Source organism: Scyliorhinus canicula, chromosome 29 (genome assembly GCF_902713615.1).
Source record: "Scyliorhinus canicula chromosome 29, sScyCan1.1, whole genome shotgun sequence".
NCBI classification, from domain to species: Eukaryota; Metazoa; Chordata; class Chondrichthyes; order Carcharhiniformes; family Scyliorhinidae; genus Scyliorhinus; species Scyliorhinus canicula.
In genome coordinates this window covers 8,145,230-8,165,880 of record NC_052174.1, presented here as the reverse complement: position 1 = coordinate 8,165,880, position 20,651 = coordinate 8,145,230, and the positions used below count along the sequence as shown (strand labels likewise).

At 48.2% G+C, this 20,651-nt stretch overlaps 1 protein-coding gene across 1 annotated transcript in view; it reads right to left on the bottom strand.

Moving 5' to 3' along the window:
* The window catches only part of LOC119958295 (GRB10-interacting GYF protein 2-like), a 120,155-nt gene that overhangs the window by 74,723 nt on the left and 24,781 nt on the right, over window positions 1-20,651 (bottom strand). The window contains 2 exon segments of the mRNA XM_038786729.1: window positions 419-560; window positions 12,839-12,915. The gene's annotated coding sequence lies outside the window, so the exon portion shown is untranslated.

The following is a 20,651-nucleotide window of genomic DNA, read 5'->3' as shown; positions in this document are numbered from 1 at the left end:
GAGGCACAGAGAGACAGAGAGACGCCATCATACATGGTGGTGTGGGTAGCTGCCATTTTTAAATATCTGCTTCTGACGAAAAGAGTGGACATGGCTCAAATTCTTGTGCATCTTTGCAACACAGCCAGTATCGCCAGGTTGACCCCTTGTCCCCAGTTATAAGGTAGGTAAAACATCAATGTGTGGGAAGAAATATTGAGGCTGACCATCAACACAAGTATAGCATGTCACAGCTGAGAAGTGAATTATGCGCCGAGCGTACGGAAAAACATGACTTTTGGCGCCAGAAAAATGGGGCTGTCATTTTGCCAATTTACGGTATGAAGCACCCACCCCACCCCTCAAGAGAAAGTGAGGTTAAAAATAGTGCGCCTGTACATTATCTAGAACAGAACATAAACAGGGCGGTGCCACGTACCTTGACCACAGGTCAGGTCCCCAACCGACGAACGGTGGTGTTGGGGACTCCCCAAGATGTGTTGTTCGGAGTGGCTAACAAGAGATGAATTGGTCTGATCGTAATCCCTTTTATGGTTCACCAAGCGCTCTGGCTTCCTTCACTGAAACATGGACAGAGTTCACAATTAGAAACCTGACCGGACGAGACATTTACTTTCAAGCAATAAGGACAATAATCACCCACTGCCCTTCCCAACCAAACCTTCTGGTGATAGGATTGCATTTACGTCAGATATGCAGCACAGAAACTGGCCATTTGGGAGGATGGGCCAGAACCATCTGGGTCCTGGCCAGAACCCCAATTTTGGATTAAGATGCCGGATTAGAACCCAATTATTTGCATTTGGTAAAACTGCGAGGAAATGTTACTGCACCACAGGAGCACCACACAAGTGAGAACACTGACCAGCGCAGACTGCTTTTCTATTAAGACAAACTTTACTTTGAACACAGAATTAAGCATATTAGCAACAATGAAATAGATTTACAGTTAACAGGTACAACATCTTAACTTGCTTCCGGAAACCTGCCTCTACATTCCAATTAAACAAGCCATATATTTCAAATATCACTTATGTATAAAGTTGACAATCAGGTTTTACTTGCTTATCTTGGTGCAGAGTCCTTGGAGAGAGAAACCTTTGTATTTTTAGGGCCAAGCTGAAAACCCTCTGCTCAGCTTCGAGCCATAGAAGCAACTCCTTTCACAAGACAGACCTGGCCTCTCCCATTAGATACATCAGCTGCACTCAAAGCACACAGCATTCCATTGCCTCTTTGTTACAAGATGTGCCCTGATTTATTTAGCCAGGTTACAACTGTTACAACATTAGCTCCATGTGCAAAATGGCAAAATGGCTTTTTATATGGGGCTGGATTAGCACAGTGGGCTAAATAGTTGGCTTGTAAAGCAGACCATAGGCCAGCAGCGTGGGTTCAATTCCCGTACCAACCTCCCCGAACAGGCGCCAGAATGTGGCGACTAGGGTCTTTTCACGGTAACTTCATTTGAAGTCTAGGCTTTAATATTACTATAAAAATGCAAACTAAGGATGACAATTTTTGATATTCATCACACATCTTATCTATCATTGCAACCCTCTATTCCCTTCACCCTCAGAAGCTTGCCCAGTTTCGCCTTAAATGCATCTATACTATTCACTTCAACCACTTTTTGGGTAAAGAAATTTCTTCTTATTGGATTTTGTGGCGACTACCTCCTATTGATGGCTTTGGCTTATGCTTCCACAAGTGGAAATATTCTCTCTGTATCCACTGTCAAAACCTTTCATCATTTAAAATCACAGAAGAGTGGCTATGAAGGACCCACGCAGGTTTATACAAAAACCCAGAAGGAAAATTACACTCAATCCAGCAAAGGCAGAATAAAGTATTTGAAAGGGAAAATCTGGACTTGTTGAAATCCACAATTATACACTATTTACAAGCACACATCTCTCTGCCAGTCAAACGACCAATCAGTAATGGTTAGAAGCCCTGAGGAGGAAACATTCTGGAATCAAAACCAACCCACGCCGAATGGTGCACAAGTGCAAAATAGCATCTTAAAATAGACCCATAGCTGGTGAGCAAACATAACAGAAATGTAGAATTGTTACTGCGCAGGAGGCCCATCGTGTCTGCACCAGCCCTACGAATGAGCATTGCGACATAGTGCCATTGCCCTGCCTTTTCCCCTGCACACTGTCTCTATTTAAAATCATCAAATGTCCTCTTGAATGCCTCGATTGAACCTGCCTCCACCGCGCTTGCAGACAGTGAATTCAAGACCCAACCACTCTGAAAATGTTTTGCCCACATCACATTTGCTTACTTTGCTAAATATTTTTAAAATATGTGCCCTCTCGTTCTCAAGTCTTCCACGAGCAGGAACAGTTTCGCCTGATCTCCTCTGTCCAGCTCCCTCATGACTTTGAACACCTCAATTAAAATCTCCTCTCAGCCTTCTCCTCTCCCGAGGAGAACAGTCCCAACCTCTCCAATCTATCCAAATAGCTGAAATTTCTCATCTTTTGGAACCATTTTTGCAAACCTCTTCTGCGCTCTGTCCAATGCGTTCACAACCTTCTTAAAGTGAGATGCCCAGAACTGCAGACAATATTCCAGCTGGGGGCGAACTAGCGTCTTGTACAAGTTCACAGCACAACATGTACACAACATCGACATCATTACCTTCATCAACCCTCTGCGCTACCTCTTCAGACATGTGAGCTAAACGCTATCTTCCCTTCAGAAATCCATGCAGACTCTTCCTAATCCGTCCACATTTTTCCATGTGACTATTAACTCTATCCCGAATAATTGTTTCGAGAAGCTTCCCCACCACCAAATTTAAACTGACTGGACTATAATTGCTGAGCTTAACCTTGCAACCCATTGTGAACAAGATTGTAAAATTTGCAATTCTCCAGTCCTCGGAGTAGGGTGGCACAGTGGTTAGTACTGTTGCCTCACAGGGCCAGGAACACGGGTTCACTTCCTGCCTTGGGTGACTGTCTGTGAAAGGTTTCCATGTCCTCCCCGTGTGTGCGTGGGTTTCCTCCGGGTGCTCCAATTTCCTTCCACAGTCCAAAGATGTGCAGGTTAGGTGGATTGGCCATGCTAAAGAAAATTGCCCGTGTCCAAAGATGTGCAGGTTAGGTAGGCTTACGGAGATAGGATGGGGTTTGGACCTAGATTGGGTGCTCTTTCAGAGGGTCGGTGCAGACTCAATGGGCTGAATGGCCTCCTTCTGCAGTGTAGAGATTGTATGGGATACCTCCACAGTCCTACTCTGGCACCATGGCCCGGGTAGCATTTACTTCCTCGGTAATGACGGATGCAAAGTATTCATTTGATGCCTCAGCCAGGCCCCCTGCCTCATGTATAAATTTCCCTAATCTTCTCCTTTTAGAACAACGAACAAAGAACAATACATCACAGGAACAGGCCCTTCGGCCCTCCAAGCCTGTACCGGTCAGGATACCAACCTTTGCCAAAACACCACAGCACTTCCTTGTGCCATATCTCTCTATACCCATCCTATCCATGTGTTTGTCAAGATGCCTTTTGAACGCTGTTAATGTATCTGCCTCCACAACCTCCCCCTGGCAACGCATTCCAGACACTCACCACCCTCTGTGTAATAAACCTGCCTCGCACATCTCCTCTAAACTTTGCCCCACGACCTTAAACCTATGCCCCCTGGTGACTGACCCCTCCATCCTGAGAAAGAGTGCCTGTCCATCCACTCTGTCCATGCCCCTCATAATCTTGTAGACCTCTATCAGGTCACCACTCAACCTCCATCTTTCCAATGAAAACAGTCTTAGTCTATTCAGCCTCTCCACATAGCTAACACCCTCCAGACAAGGCAACATCCTGGTAAACCACCTCTGCACCCTCGCCAAAGCCTCCACATCTTTCTGATAGTGTGGCGACCAGAATTGTGTGCAATATTCCAAGTACGGTCTTACCAAGTTTCTGTACAACTGTAGCATGACTTGCCAGTTTTTATACTTTTTTTTTTTAATTTTAGATTACCCAATTATTTTTTCCAATTAAGGGGCAATTTAGCGTGGCCAATCCACCTACTCTGCACATTTTTGGGTTGTGGAGGCGAAACCCACGCAGGCACAGGGAGAATGTGCAAACTCCACACGGACAGTGACCCAGAGCCGGGATCGAACCTGGGACCTCAGCGCCGTGAGGCGGTTGTGCTAACCATTAGGCCACCGTGCTGCCCCCCAGTTTTTATACTTGATGCCCCATCCAACAAAGGCAAGCATTCCGTATGCTTTCTTGACTACCTTGTCCACTTGTGTTGGAACCTTCAAAGATCTGTGGACCTACACGCCCAGATCTCTCTGACTTTCTATATTCTTAAGAATTTTGCCATTTACGGTACATTTCCCCTCCATGTTAGACCTACCAAAATGCATTACCTAACATTTGTCCAGATCAAGCTTTGCCATTTGCCATTTCTCTGCCCAAGTCTCCAACCTATCTATGTCCTGTTGCATCCTCTGACAATCCTCAACACTATCTGCCACTCCACCAACCTTGGTGTCATCCGCGAGCTTACTAATCAGGCCGGCTACATTTTCCTCCAAATCATTAATGTACACCACAAACAGAGGCCCGAGCACCGATCTCTGTGGAACACCACCATGGCAGCACGGTAGCAGAAGTGGATAGCACTGTGGCTTCACAGCGCCAGGGTCCCAGGTTCGATTCCCAGCTTGGGTCACTGTCTGGGTGGAGTCTGCACGTTCTCCCAGTGTCTGCGTGGGTTTCCTCCGGGTGCTCCGGTTTCCTCCCACAATCCAAAGACCTGCAGGTTAGGTGGATTGGCTATGATAAATTGCCCTTAGTGACGAAGAAGGTTAGATGGGGTTATTGGGTGACGGGGATAGGGTGCAAGTGAGGACTTAAGTGGGTCGGTGCAGTCTCGATGGGCCGAACGGCCTCCTGCATTGTATATTCTATGTCCTAGTCACAACCTTCCATTCAGAAAAACACCCTTCTCCTGCTATCCATTGCCTTCTGTGACCGAGCCAGTTCCGTATCCATCTTACCACCTCACCTCTGATCCCGTGTGACTTCAGCTTTTGTACCAGTCTGCCTCGAGGTACCTTGTCAAAGGCTTTACTGAAGTCCATGTAAACAACATCCACCGCACCGCCCTCCCCTCATCAATCATGTTTGTCACCTCCTCAAAAAACTCGATCAAGTTAGTGAGGCACAACCTCCCCTGCACAAAACCACGCTGTCTATCGCTAATGAGTCCATTTGTTTCCAAATGGGTATAAATCCTGTCCCTGAGAATTCTCTCCAATAATTTACCCACTACCGACGTGAGGCTCACCACCTACAATTTCCAGGATTATCCCTGCTACCTTTCTTAAACAGCGGTACCACATTAGCTATTCTCCAGTCCTCTAGGATCTCACCTGTAGCCAACAAGGATACAAAGATGTCAGCCAAGGCCCCAGCAAATTTATCCCTTGCTTCCCTCATTCTGGGATAAATCCCATCCGGCCCAGGAGACTTATCTACCTTAATATCTTCTAAAAGACCCAATACGTCCTCCTTTTCGATGTTAACATGATCCAGACTGTCCATACACCCTACCCAAGAATCATCCTCCACAAAGTCCCTTTCTTTGGTGAACACTGATGCAAAGTACTCATTTAGTACCTCGCCCATTTCCTCTGGTTCCACACAGATTCCCCCCCACTATCCTCAAGTGGTCCCATCCTTTCCCTGGCCACCCTCTTGCTTTTTACATATGAATAAAAAGCATTGGGATTCACCTTAATCTGACTTTTCATGAGCCCTCCTAATTTCCCGCTTAAGTACCTTCCTACTTTCTTTATACTCAAGGGTTTTGACTGTCCCCACCCTTCTAGACCGTACAAAAGTCTCCTTTTCCTTTTTGACGAGGTTCATAATATCCTTCGTTATCCCTAAACTTCCTATACTTATCCTTTGATCTCTCAGGAACGTGACTTTCCTAAATCCTAATCAACTGTCGCTTGAAAGACTCGCACATGTCCGATGCTGATTTACTATCCAACAGCCGCACCCAATCCAAATTCCGCAACTGCTGTCTAATGTTATCGTAATTTGCCTTTCCCCAGTTTAGTATCTTAATGCGAGGGTTACCCTCATCCCTGTCCAAAAGCACCCCAAAACGCACGGAATTGTGGTCACAGCTCCTAAAATGTTCCCATACTGAAACCGCAACCACCTGTCCAGGCTCGTTCCCCAATACCAGGTCCAGTACTGTCCCTTCACTAGTTAGACTAGCTACATATTGCATCAAGGCGGCTTCCTGGATACACCTTACAAACCCCCAGCACTGAGTGAGTCCCAGTGCATATAGGGGAAATTAACATCCCCTACCACAACAACCCTGTTACTTTTGCACCTGTCCAAAATCTCTCCACCTATCTGCTTCTCTATCTCTCGCTGGCAGTTGGGGGGCCTGTAATAAACGGCCAATATTGCAATTGCCCCCTTCCTGCTCCGAAGCTCTACCCAGATTGCCTCACTGTATGAGCCCTCCAAGGTGTCCTCCCGCAGTACAGCTATAATATTCTCCTTAACCAATAATGCTACTCCCCACCCACCCCTTTTTCATCCTCCTCTTAGGGGCTGGCGTAGCACAGTGGGCTAAACAGCTGGCTTGTAATGCAGAACAAGACCAGCAGCGCGGGGTCAATTCCTGTACCAGCCTCCCCAAACAGGCGCCGGAATGTGGCAACTCGGGCTTTTCACAGTAACTTCACTGAAGCCTACTTGTGACAATAAGCGATTATCTATCTATCTCTCCTGAAGCATCTATATCCTCCAACGTTCAGCTGCCAATCCTGCCCTTCATTTAACCATGTTTCTGTGATAGCTACAACATCGGAATTCCAAGTACTAATAAGTGCTCTATGTTCATCTGCCTTACCCGCTATACTTCTGGCGTTGAAACAAATATACCTCCTACCAGTGTTTGAGCAGACACTGTGATGTTGTTCTCTTATTTTTGTGCTGTTCCCCCCTTCAGTCTTGACACCGTCTAAGCTGGGGCTCTGGTTCCCACCCCCTGCCAGACTAGGTTAAATCCTCCGAGTGACTCTAGCAAACCTCCCAGCCAGGATATCGGTGCCCCTCCAGTTTAGATGTAACCCGCCCTTCACGTACAGGTCACACCTGCCCCGGAAGAGATCCCAGTGGTCCCAGTAATCCGAAACCCTCCCTCCTACACCACCAGCTTAACCACATATTTAGCAGCATTATCCTCCTATTTCTAGCCTCACTGGCACGTGGCACAGGGAGTAATGCTGAGATTACAACCCTAGAGGTCCTGCTTTTAGCTTATTGCCTAACTCCCTGAACTCCTTCTGCAGGACCTCATCACTCTTCCTGCCTACGTCGTTAGTGCCAATGTGTACTACAACCTCCGGCTGTTCACACTCCCCCTTCAGGATGTCCCGTGTCCGTTCAGAGGCATCCTTGATCCTGGCACTAGGGAAGCAACATACCATCCTCTCTTTCCCGGCCACAGAAGCACCTATCTGTGCCCCTTACTATAGAGTCCCCTATAATTATCCTTTTACTATTATGTGCCTATAAAAGACTTTGGGATTCCCTTTTAAGCTGCTCTGCCAATCTTTTCTCAATCTCTCTTTACTTCTTCACCTCTTCTCTGAACCTTCTGTACTCTGTTTGCTTCTCAATTGTACTTTCTACCTGACACCTGTCATAAGCACGCTCTTTCATCCGTGTGTTAAATTCTAGCTCCTTGTTCATCCAGGGAGTTCTCGATTGGTTTGCCCTATCTTTCCCTTTTGAGGGAATATACTGCGACTGTGCCCAATCCATTTCTTCCTTGAAGATAGCCCATTGTTCTGCTACAGTTTTTCCCAACAACCTTTGGCACCAGTCGATCGGGCCCAGCTCCATTCTTGCCCCATTGAAATCAGCTCTCCCCTAGTTAATCACTCTGAACCTGGATCTCCCTGTGTCCATTTCCACCATCAACGTTCATAGAATTTACAGTGCAGAAGGAGGCCATTTGGCCCATCGAGTCTGCACCAGCCCTTGGAAAGAGCACCCTACTTATGCCCACACCTCCACCCTATCCCCGTAATCCCACCTAATCTTTTTGGACACTAAGGGCAATTTTTCATGCATTAGCTATGAGGAGCGGTTGAATAAACTCGGTTTGTTCTCACTGGAACGACGGAGGTTGAGAGGCGACCTGATAGAGGTTAACAAAATTATGAGGGACATAGAGTGGATAGTCAGAGGCTTTTCCCCAGGGTAGAGGGGTCAATTACTAGGGGGCATAGGTTTACAGTGCGAGGGGCAAGGTTTAGAATAGATGTACAAGGTTAAGTTTTTTTTACACAGAGGGTAGTGGGTGCCTGGAACTCGCTGCCGGAGGAGGTGGTGGAAGCAGGGACGATAGTGACATTTAAGGGGCATCTTGATAAATACATGAATAGGATGGGAATAGAGGGATACAGGCCCAGGAAGTGTAGAAGATTGTAGTTTAGTCAGGCAGCATGGTCGGCACGGGCTTGGAGGGCTGAAGGGCCTGTTCCTGTACTGTACTTTTCTTTCTTCTTTGTTCTTTATCTTTGGACTGTGGGAGGAAACCGGAGCACCCGGGAGGACACCTGTGCAGACACGGGGAGAACGTGCAGACTCCGCCCCAAGCCGGGTAAACCTGATGAGATTACTGCCTCCAAAATGTTGCCCCACTGAGATTGGCCCACCTGGTTTCCAAGGACCAGATCCAGCAGTGCCTCCTTTCTTGTTGGATTGGGCGCACACTGCTGTAGGAAATTCTCCAGAACACACTCTAGAAACCCTTGCCCTCCCTGCCTGTTAAACAACCACTAGGGGTTCCCAATTATAACTACTCTGTAACATTTGCACTTCTCTGTAATTTCCCTGCAGATTTGGTCCTCTAAATCCTTCCCACATGTTGGTGGCCTATAGGCTATACTGAGCAACGTACTTGCATCTTTTTGTTCCTTAGCTCCAGCCAAATAGATTCTGTCCTTAAACCACAAGATAACAAGCCAGAAAGATGATGATGAGATTCAGTACTTGGTCTGATATTTCACTATGAACCAAGCTTTCAGTCTTGGCTACAACAGAAAAATCCCCTCTCTAGAGTTGCTGTGCAACTTGAAGCAATGCAATAGTGCAGTAATACAGTGGTCATGATGCTGATGCAGTAGACCAGAGTCCTGGACTAATAATCTGAAATCCTGCAGTCAAAATAAATCCCACCAAGTGCGCTGGGGAATTCAAATTCAGTTAACTAAATAAATATGTGGGCAGCACGGTAGCATTGTGGATAGCACAATTGCTTCACAGCTCCAGGGTCCCCAGGTTCGATTCCGGCTTGGGTCACTCTCTGTGCGGAGTCTGCGCATCCTCCCCATGTGTGCGTGGGTTTCCTCCGGGTGCTCCGGTTTCCTCCCACAGTCCAAAGATGTGCAGGTTAGGTGGATTGGCCATGATAAATTGTCCCTTAGTGTCCAAAATTGCCCTTAGTGTTGGGCGGGGTTACTGGGTTATGGGGATAGGGTGGAGTTGTTGACCTTGGGTAGGATACTCTTTCCAAGAGCCGGTGCAGACTCGATGGGCTGAATGGCCTCCTTCTGCACTGTAAATTCTATGAATACTATGAAAATATGAGTGGTGCGGGAGAGGCCCAGCCAATCATGTGTATATGTTCTGGTTCTGCCTGAAGTGGAGATGGTTTTGGGGGTCGTTCTTCAGCACCATGTCGTCAATCTTACAAGTGGACTTGGGAGCCCAATCGCCTGGGGGCCATATTCAGGGTGTCGGACTTGCCAGAGTTGCAGAGGGGTGCGGGGCAGACGTGCCAGCCTTTGCCTCGTTGATCGCGCGCAGGCGAGTCCCACAGGGGTGGGCATCAGCTTCTTCCTCAGTGTGGCTGGGGGATTTAATGGAGTTCCTGTGTTTGGAAAAGGTGAAATTTGCCTCGAGGGGAACGAGTGAGGGGTTCCACAAGAGATGGAGGTCTGTCTACGTAACATTTTGGAGAGCTAGTTGTCACTAACGGGTAAAAGGGAGGGGCTGTAGGGTTGCTTCCGTGTTATTTCAGTCCGAGATGTTGTGTTGTTCACGGCGCTGAGGACCCGGATTCGATCCCGGCCCACTGGCCTTATGGAGTTTGCAAATTCTCTCCGCGTCTGCCCACAACAACAAAGATGTGCAGGGTAGGTGGATTGGTGACGCTAAATTGCCCCTTAATTGAAAAAAAATTGGGTACTCTAAAGTTTAAAAAGATGTTTTTTTTTTTTAAAGTAAATGTTGTGTTGTGAGATTAAAATTTGAATAAACATATTTCCAAAAATAGGGCAGCACGGTGGCACAGTGGTTAGCATTGCTGCCTCACGGCACCGAGGTGCCAGATTCAATCCCGGCTCTGGGTCACTGTCCGTGTGGAGTTTGCACATTCTCCCCGTGTCTGCGTGGGTTTCGCCCCCCCGCAACCCAAAGACGTGCAGGGTAGGTGGATTGGCCAGGCTAAATTGTCCCTTAATTGGAAAAAAATGAATTGAGTACTCTAAATTTATATTTTAAAAAATAGTTCCAACAATGAACTTAAATAAATCTGGAACGGGCAGCACGGTGGCACAGTGGTTAGCATTGCTGCCTACGGCGCTGAGGACCCGGGTTCGAATCCCGGCCCTGGGTCACTGTCCGTGTGGAGTTTGCACATTCTCCCCGTGTCTGCGTGGGTTTCGCCCCCACAACCCAAAGATGTGTAGGTTAGGTGAATTGGCCACGCTAAATTTCCCCTTAATTGGAAAAAAATAATTGGGTACTCTAAATTTATACAAAAAAAAAAAAAAAAAAAAAAAAAAATCTGGAACAATAAGCTACTGACTGTCCCAAATATCCAACTGGTTTTCGAATGTCCATCGGGGAAGGAAATCAGCGGTCCTCATTTGGACTGGACGAGACCTGAACTCAGATCCACGATGCAGTCGAGTCTTAACCGACCTCCCAAAATGGCACAACAAGCCACTCGGTTACACTGCAGACAGCTCGCCCACCACCTCCTCAAGTGCAACAGACACTGGCCTTGCCAGTGACATCCACACCCAGCTAATGAGTTTCTAAAAACAGGGCGGTGTCCCAGGATGGGTCCAGTTAAAAGTGTCGCTAAAAGCAATCCTTCGTGACCTTACGCAGACAGCAGGCATGCTTTTAAAGCTTTACAAAGTTTGGGGACAGCCCACAGAATCCCTTTTTTAAATAGCAAGAAATGGAGCCAGTGATGTCAGCAGATACTATGCAATCTGTTCGCTGTGTAAAATGACCCGAGTCTGGCACACAGCCACTGACCTTTGTTTGCCTCATTTAATAAGGGCATAATCAAAAGGCATAACTGGCTAACCAACTTAGTACAATGTATACAACTTTCTATTGCAACCAGATTACTGACTGTATGGAAGGGGGCCAAAAAAACATCAGCAACTCCTCTTTTTTTTCCCCCCCACACACAAAGGATTGACATTTGGCCATTCAAACGGGCCCACTGTTCACCCGCACTGTGGCTTACCACTGTCAGCAATCCTGTCAACCAGCGAGTAACTGAGAAATTCAAAGTGGGCTCTCTGCTGGGTCAGCTGAGCTCAACACGGGCACCAGGTTTTGGGCTGGGGAGGAGGCGGTGGGTATCACATTCTTTGCCCACACGGAACACCAGCTGCAGCTTCCTCTCCGAGAAGCGTACAAGTTTGACATATGAAACGGCCACGTGCCGCACAAGGGGTGGAAGCAAATCAATTAAGTGACACACAGCTTTACGAGAACAAGAATCCTTTCCTGCCGGCTGACAAACTGGCACTGAATTTGCTCCAAACAAGGAGCAGGGGGTGAAGATTAAGTTTGGGATCTTAACTCACTTTCCCAAACTGGGTTTGCACCAAACCTTTTTGCCCTGCGAGTGGAGACGTAGTGACGGCGCGGTCAACTGACCCAGAATAAAGTCTCAATAGGCTGGGGGCACTGTGAAGCTGTGAGACGGTCGAGGGACAATGCCTACAGATAACTTCACACGCCCATTCCCCTTGCACAGCACCGCAAGGAACCACAGGAATTTAAAAATAAGCCATTCAGCCCAATGGCACTGTCCCACCACATTTTTCATGACGTGCAGCACATGAAAACGTCTCTGCGTTCCCTGCTGACCCATTTGAGCTGGAATGCATGTCCCCTTTCTTCGTGTTTTCCCAATCTGCCCTGCTAATTCTCTCGACACGCAAAAGCTGACGTGACGAACCTTTGGAATCTCACTGGCCCAGCCATGCCAAAATAAAGTGCTTTGCAGACTTCCTCCCACTGGACAATATTCTGGATACGCAGGTTGGTGTGAAGAATACATCTGCCCCCTTTCCCCAACGCGACTGCCACCTCCAGACAAAGACCATTTCCTTAAAGCTTCAGTGTAATGCCTGGCTGAAGCTTACAAGGAGAAATAATGTAGCTTTGAAGGATATCGCCATAGCCGCTCCCACCACATTAACCTTGGGCACCCCCACAATTTGCTCAGTGAGTCAACACCGTGCTCGCCTATAAATAACTCGAGCAGAGGGAAAAGGAGGAGATTTAAACCGCACGGCCACTGCGTCCCGCAACTGGAGAAGGATGGCACCAAGAAACGTAGCACTCTGCTGGGAGGAGACGGGGGCAGATTTGAAAATGCTTCAACTAAAAATTTGAAGGTTTCCCTTCAGGCAAATTTGCAGTTGAAGAAATCCTTCAGGCGGGATAGGGTGTCAATTAGCTCTCACCTTCCCAAGAGGGACAACGTAGAAGTTGTACTCACAGTTTTGTCCAGTAGCTCAGCTGGTTACAAGGTCACCTAGAATGGCAGCAGGGACACTACAATTGGTCTCAGCACCTCTAGGTGGGAGAAAAGAGAGAAAGGGAATTGGCAACAACACGACAGCAACGTTTGCAGATTGAAAAGATACAATGAAAGTCTCGTAGAGCGCCGTCCACTGTCGTCAGATTTCTCTTAAGCGCTTGATACGTAATGAAGCACTTTTCATGTGGTAATGTAGGAAACGCAGCAACCAATTCGCACACAGATAGATCCCACAGGCAGCAGGGAGATAATGACCAGCAATTTCCCTTTTCCCGACGTGGATTAAGAAATAGATACTCCCATACTCTTCCTCAAAATAATGCAATAAGATTTTTTTTTTATAATGTGGGGGGGGGGGGTTTAAGGCCCAATTCGAAAGACGTGCAGGACACCTACAGCCTAGATTATTGTGCTAAAGTCCTGGATTCAGATTCCGAGGCAAAAGCGGGAACGACAAGAAAATGGCTGTGTGCAGTTAATGGAACGTGGAGAAATGGGGGAGGGCGGGAGGGATGGAAGAGAGATCTGAGGGGAACACAATTATAAACAGTCCCGATAAGGTAAGTCAGGAGAAAAGCCAGGGATAGGAAACACAACTAAGCTATAAAACCTTGAAGAGATTAGCGGGCACAAATACTTTGAAGCTACATCTTCAAAAGTGGGAGTGCAAGTGATAAGGGCCCTGTTTTATAAACAGGCTCATTGAGCAACAAAAGCAAAGAGATAACGTAACGCCTGTACAAGTCATTAGCTCGAGTGCCATAGCCTGTGTTGGTTGCCTTTAGATAGCAGCAAGACAGTTATTGCACAGGAAAAAAAGTCACTGGGATAACAGCCGAGATGTGGGGCTTTAATCACCATGAGTAGAGAAACCGGAGGTCTCTACACAAGCCAAAGGACAGAGGAATCAGAATTGGGCGCTCAAAACGGTGAGTGGCTATGAAAAAGTAAAACCGGGATAAACTATTCCTCAAAATGCACAAGTTTGGTAACGAGAAGGCAAAACGTATGCTGGAAGAGTGGAGTCTCTCAAAATATGAAGATTGACTGCACCAACTGAAAATGGTGGAAGCAGAACGCAAAGTACCATTTTTTAAAAATATTAATTGAATATCTTGCAAGTTGAAAAGAGGCGACACGGTGGCGCAGTGGTTAGCACTGCTGCCTCACGGCGCCGAGGACCCGGGTTCGAGCCCGGCCCCAGGTCACTGTCCGTGTGGAGTTTGCACATTCTCCTCGTGTCTGCGTGGGTCACAGCCCCACAACCCAAAGATGTGCGGGGTAGGTGGATCAACCACACTAAATTGCCCCTTAATTGGGGGGGGGGGGGGGGGGGGGGGGGGGAGAACTGGGTACTGTAATTTTTTTTTTTCAGTTGAAAAGTGAATGGATCACTCTTTCCGAAAAATTGTATGAATGAAAGGGACCAAACGTTAAAGAAACTGAGATCACTAACTTGGTCACAAACCACCCAAACCGAGATACTCTGCGAAACATATACTGATTTTGAGCAAGCAGAGTCGGGCTAGGGCAGCACAGTGGTTAGCACTGCTGCCTACGCCGCTGAGGACCCGGGTCACTGTGTGCGTGGAGTTCGCACATTCTCCCCGTATCTGCGTGGGTTTCACCCCCACAACCCAAAGATGTGCCGGTTAAGTGGGCAGGCCACGCTAAATGGCCCCCTAAATTGGAAAGAAATAATAATTGGGTATTCGAAATATATTTTTAAAAAGCATAGGGTCGGGTTGAAGTGTGATGCTCCGTTAGCCGAATAGCCCGCCGACACAACTGTGGCGAGTTGTCACTCAGGCACGATACTGGAATGGGAATTATAACCCAGTGAGCAGGGATGGGGAGTCAGAACAGGAGGCTTTCTGCCAGCTGTCTGGAACTGACTCTTGTTAAGAGATCATTCCATTTCAGTGCTGGCTCAGGACCAATCACACCGCCCATTCTCCAAAGATAAAAATACACATGGGCCACCGTCATTTCCCGATGAACCAACGTGTACAGCTTTATGTCCATCAACTTTGAAATAATCTGCACTTAGCCCATGAAAAAGCATCCTTGGGACAACTGCTTCCCATCTTCAATTTAGCAGAATATCTTGCAAAATAAAGACACTTGACTGATTACAAACCCCGTGTGTTCAGTAGTTACAACCTGCTTAAACACCCTGATTGATAGCCTCGATAAAATTTACTGCAACCCCGTCACGTCCAGGCTCCCACTGTTGTCTCAATTGCATTCCACAGGAGGTCATGCGGAACCAGCAACAGTATGCTTGTGTGAATAACTAGTTGAGTTGATCCAGTTCCTCGTTGCTGGAGCTCTCTAGGCCCTGAACCCCACAGATTTCAGCCCCAGCCTATAGTGCATTAACTGACCGCTATTCGCCTGGGCCAGGATTCCAGCAGGGAGTGAGGGCACCAACAAGAGGGAAAAGCTTTCTTGACTTTGTTTTCACCCCACCAGCCTCCGTATGCAAAACATAATCCTCCGCCATTTTCGCCAACTCCAGCATGATGCCACCACCAAACACATCTTCCCTTCACTCCCTCTGTCAGCATTCCGCAGAGACCGTTCCCTCCTGGGCTAGACAGCTAGTTTACCTAGAACATACAGTGCATAGAACATAGAACAGCACAGCACAGAACAGGCCCTTCGGCCCTCAATGTTGTGCCGAGCAATGATCACCCTACTCAAACCCACATATCCACCCTATACCCTTAACCCAACAACCCCCCCCCCCCCCTTAACCTTACTTTTATTAGGACACTACGGGCAATTTAGCATGGCCAATCCACCTAACCCGCACATCTTTGGACTAAGCAGGAGGTCATTCGGCCCATCGAGTCTGCACCGACCCACTTAAGCCCTCACTTCCACCCTATCCCCGTAATCCAATAACCCCGCCTAACCTTTTTTGGTCACTCAGGGCAATTTATCACGGCCAATCCACCTAACCTGCATGTCTTTGGACTGTGGGAGGAAACCGGAGCACCCGGGAGGAAACCCACGCAGACACGGGGAGAACGTGCAGACTCCGCACAGAGAGTGACCCAGTGGGGAATCAAACCTGGGAGCCTAGTGCTGTGAAGCCACAGTGCTAGCTACTTGTGCTACCGTGCTGCCCCGGTTTGCATTGCAGAACAAGGCCAGCAGCGCGGGTTCAATTCCCGTACCAGCTTTCCCGAACAGGCGCCGGAATGTGGCGACTAGGTGCTTTTCACAGTAACTTCATACTTGTGACAATAAATGATTATTATTAGTCCACTCCTCCACCATACCCAACACCTCTCCTGTCACCTTCCCGTGCAATTGCAGAAGGTGTAACACCTGCCCTTTACCTCTTCCATGCTCAACATTCCAGACCCAAAACATTCATTCCAGGTTAAGCTGTATTTCACTTGCACATCTTTCAATCGGGTGTTTTGCATTCGCTGCTCCCAGTGTGGTCTCCTCTATATCGGAGAGACCAAACGCAGACTGGGTGATTGCTTTGTTGAGCACCTTCGGTCTGTGCACTAACAGGACCCTGACCTTCCTGTTGCTTGTCATTTTAACACAGGACCCTGCTCCCAGGCCCACATGTCTGTCCTTGACCTGCTGCAATGTTCCAGTGAAGCTCAATGCAAACTGGAGGAACAACATCTCATCTTCTGGTCAGGCACGCTACAGCCTTCCGGTCTCAACATCGAATTCAACAACTTCAGATGATCAGCTCTATCCCCACCTCGACCCATTTGTTTTCATCCCATTTCATTTTAACTGTCTTTTACCATTTATTTCTTTATTGTCTCACTTTATATATATTCCCCCCTTATCTTATCCCCCTTTCCTTACCTTTTCTCCCCTTCCTCTCCCCCCACATCGACATCTGTCACAGTTTACCCTCTGATGTTAGTTTCTCTGCTGTTTGGCTTTTCACACTTTTGTTCTCTCTGGGCACTGCCATTAGCACTCTGTTCCCTTGGTTTCTGTGGCCACTAGCACTCTGTTCCCTTGGTTTCTGTGGCCACTAGCACTCTGTTCCCTTGGTTTCTGTGGCCACTAGCACTCTGTTCCCTTGGTTTCTGTGGCCACTAGCACTCTGTTCCCTTGGTTTCTGTGGCCACTAGCACTCTGTCCCCTTGGTTTCTGTGGCTATGACTCATCTTCAATTCTCTCACTCCACAGTATTTCCCACTTGCTAAGTCTTTTAGCTTTGACAAAGGGTCATCTGGATTCGAAACGTTAGCTCTTTTCTCTCCCTACAGATGCTGCCAGACCTGATGAGATTTTGCAGCATTTTCTCTTTGGTTATATTCTCACCAATCTACCAGTCACAAATGAGTCTGTCCATGGCAGCATTGGTAGGAGTGACCATCACAAATCCCGTCTTCATATTCAGATCCCCTCCACAATGTTGTGTGGCACTTCCACCGGTGCTAAATGGGACAAACAGATGTAGCAACTCAAACCTGGGCATCCATGAAGCGCTGTGGGCCAACAGAAGCAGAATTGTATCGAACCACAATCTGCAACCTCATGGCCCAGCACATACCCCACTCTACCATTACCAACAGGCCATGGGTTAGGTGGATTGGCCATGTCCATGTAGAGCTGGTTTAGCACACTGGGCTAAATAGCTGGCTTGTAATGCAGAACAAGCCAGCAGCGCGGGTTCAATTCCCGTACCGGCCTCCCCGAACAGGCGCCGGAATGTGGGGACTAGGGGCTTTTCACAGTAACGTCACTGAAGCCGACTTGTGACAATAAGCGATTATTATTATTATGCCCAAAAAGGGTTAGGGGGGGTTACGGGGATAGGGTGGAGGTGTGGGCATAAGTGGGATGCTCTTTCCAAGGGTCGGTGCAGACTCGATGGTCCGAATGGCCTCCTTCTGCACTGTACATTCTATGGTGCACCCTGGTTCAATGAAGAGGTGGGCATGCCAGCAGTAGCATCATGCATACTGAATAATGAGGTGTCAAGCTGGCGAAGCTACAACGCACAGGACTACTTGCGTGCCAAACAGCAAAAGCAGCACACGATTGACAAAGCCTAGCAATTTCACAACCAACGGATCAGATCTCAGCTCCACAGTGCGACCACATTCAGTCGTGAATGGTGGACAATGAAACTAATTGAGTTGGCTTCACAAGCATCTTCAGAGCCCAGCAGAGGGATGCAATAGACAAGGATGATCGTTTGCAACGATCTTCAGCCAGAAATGCCGAGTGGGTGATCCATCTCGGACTGCTCCCGAGGTCCTCAGCGTCACCGATGCCAGCCTGCAGCCAATGCGATTCACTCTACACAATCTGAAGAAATAGCTGAAGGCACTGGATACTGCAACGGCATTGGGCCCTGACAAGATTCCAGCAATAATACTGCAGATCTGTGGTCTTCCCAAACCCCTAGCCAAGCTGTTCCAGTACGGCTACAACATTGGCATCTACCCGGCAATGTTCTATCCACAAAAGCAAGACAAATCCAACCTCTTCAGTCTCTTCCTATTTTTAAAAAAACTTTAGAGTACCTGATTATTTTTTTCCAATTAAGGGGCAATTTAGCGTGGCCAATCCACCTACCCTGCACATCTTTGGGTTGTGGGGGTGAAACCCACACAGACATGGGGAGAATGTGCAAACTCCACACGGACAGTGACCCCGGGCCGGGATTCGATCCTGGGTCCTCAGCGCTGCAGGCCCAGTGCTAACCACTGCGCCACATGCCAACCTCCATCAGTCTATTCCTTTATTTTTGTTTCTTTTATAAATTTTGAGTACCCAATTATTTTTTTCCAATTAAGGGGCAATTTAGCGTGGCCAAGTCACCTCCCCTACACATCGTTGGGTTGTTGGGGCGAGACCCACGCAGACACGGGGAGAATGTGCAAGCTCCACACGGACAGTGACCCAGAGCCGGGATTCGAACCCGGAACCTCGGCGCCGTGAAGCCCATCAGTCTGATCATCGGTAAAGTAATAAGGGATCGTTGATAGTGCCATCAAGCACCACTTGCTCCGCAATAACCTGAACTGCCAGGGGTACTCAGATGCTGACCTCACTACAGCCTTACTCCAAACATGGAGAAAAGAGCAGCGAGGGGGCGAGTGACTCCCTTGATATCAAGGCCACATAGAACATAGAACAGTACAGCACAGAACAGGCCCTTCTGCCCTCAATGTTGTGCCGAGCCATGATCACCCTACTCAAACCCACGTATCCACCCTATACCCGTAACCCAACAACCCCCCCTTTAACCTTACTTTTATTAGGACACTACGGGCAATTTAGCATGGCCAATCCACCTAACCCGCACATCTTTGGACTGTGGGAGGAAACCGGAGCACCCGGAGGAAACCCACGCACACAGGGGGAGGATGTGCAGACATGTGGCCAAGTGTGGCATCAAGGAGCTCTAGTACAACTGGAGTCAATGGGAATCAGGGGGAAGACTCCCCATTGATTGAAATCGCACCTAACACAAAGGAAGGTGGTTGTGGCTGCTGGAGGTCAATCACCCTAGTCGCTGCAGACGTTCCCAATGCAACCAGTGCATCTTCAGTGCTGATATCCAGCAAGGCCTGGACAATATCCAGGCTTGGCCTACTATTGGCATGCAATATTCATGCCACACAGAACTCCCAGGCAATGACCATCTCCTACGAGAGACGGTAACAATCTCCTCCATTGACATTAATGGCAATGCCGTCACCAAATCCCACACTCTCCGCATCTTGGAGAAGGTTACCATTGACCAGAAACTGGGCTGGGCCTGCAAGAGCAGGTCAGGGTGCTGAGCATTGTGTGGCGAGTAACTCACCTCCTGATTCGCCAAAGCCTTTCCACCATTAAGGAATAAGTCAGGAGTGTGATGAAATACTCTCGATTTGCCTGGATGAGCTCAGCTCCAACAACTCAAGAAGCTCAACACCATCCAGGGCAAAGCAGCCTTGATCGGCACCCCATCCACAAACATTCACTCCCTCCACCGCTGACGCACAGTGGCAGCCATGTGTAATATCTACAAGGTGTACTGCAGAAACTAACCAAGGCTCCTTCAATAGCACCTTTTAAACCTGTGACCCCTACCTTCTAGAACGGCAAGCGAAGGGCTGCACGGTGGTGCAGTGGTTAGCACTGCTGCCTCATGGCGCCAAGGTCCCAGGTTCAATCCCGGCCCCAGATCACTGTCTGTGTGGAGTTTGCACATTCTCCCCGTGTCTGCGTGGGTCTCAAACCCACAATCTAAAGTGTGCAGGGTAGGTGGATTGGCCACACTAAATTGCCCCTTCATTGGAAAAAATAATTGGGGACTCTAAATTTATGGAAAAAATATAATCTTTAAATAGAAGAGCAAGCGCAACAGATACCTGGGAACAGCAACACCTGGAGGTTTCACTCCGAGTTATTCTCCATCCTGAGATCCCCTCCCTAAAAGCTGTGGGTGTGGACCTACACCATACGGAGTGCAGTGGTTCAAGAAGGCAGCTCCCCATCATCGTCTCAAGGGTAATCAGGGATGGGCAATAAATGCTGGCTTAGTCAGCAACGCCCACATCCCATGAAAGAATTAAACGGTTAAGGTGCTTCATAGGAACTGAAACAGTCACAGGGCAGCTAATTAAACACTTGGTCAAAGAGAGAGGGACAGGGAGAGAGAGAGAGAGAGAGAGAGAGAGAGAGAGACGGGGGGGGGGGGGGGAGGAGACAGAGAGAGAGGGAGAGAGAGACAGGGGGAGGGGAGAGAGAGAGAGAGAGAGGAGAGAGACGGGGGGGG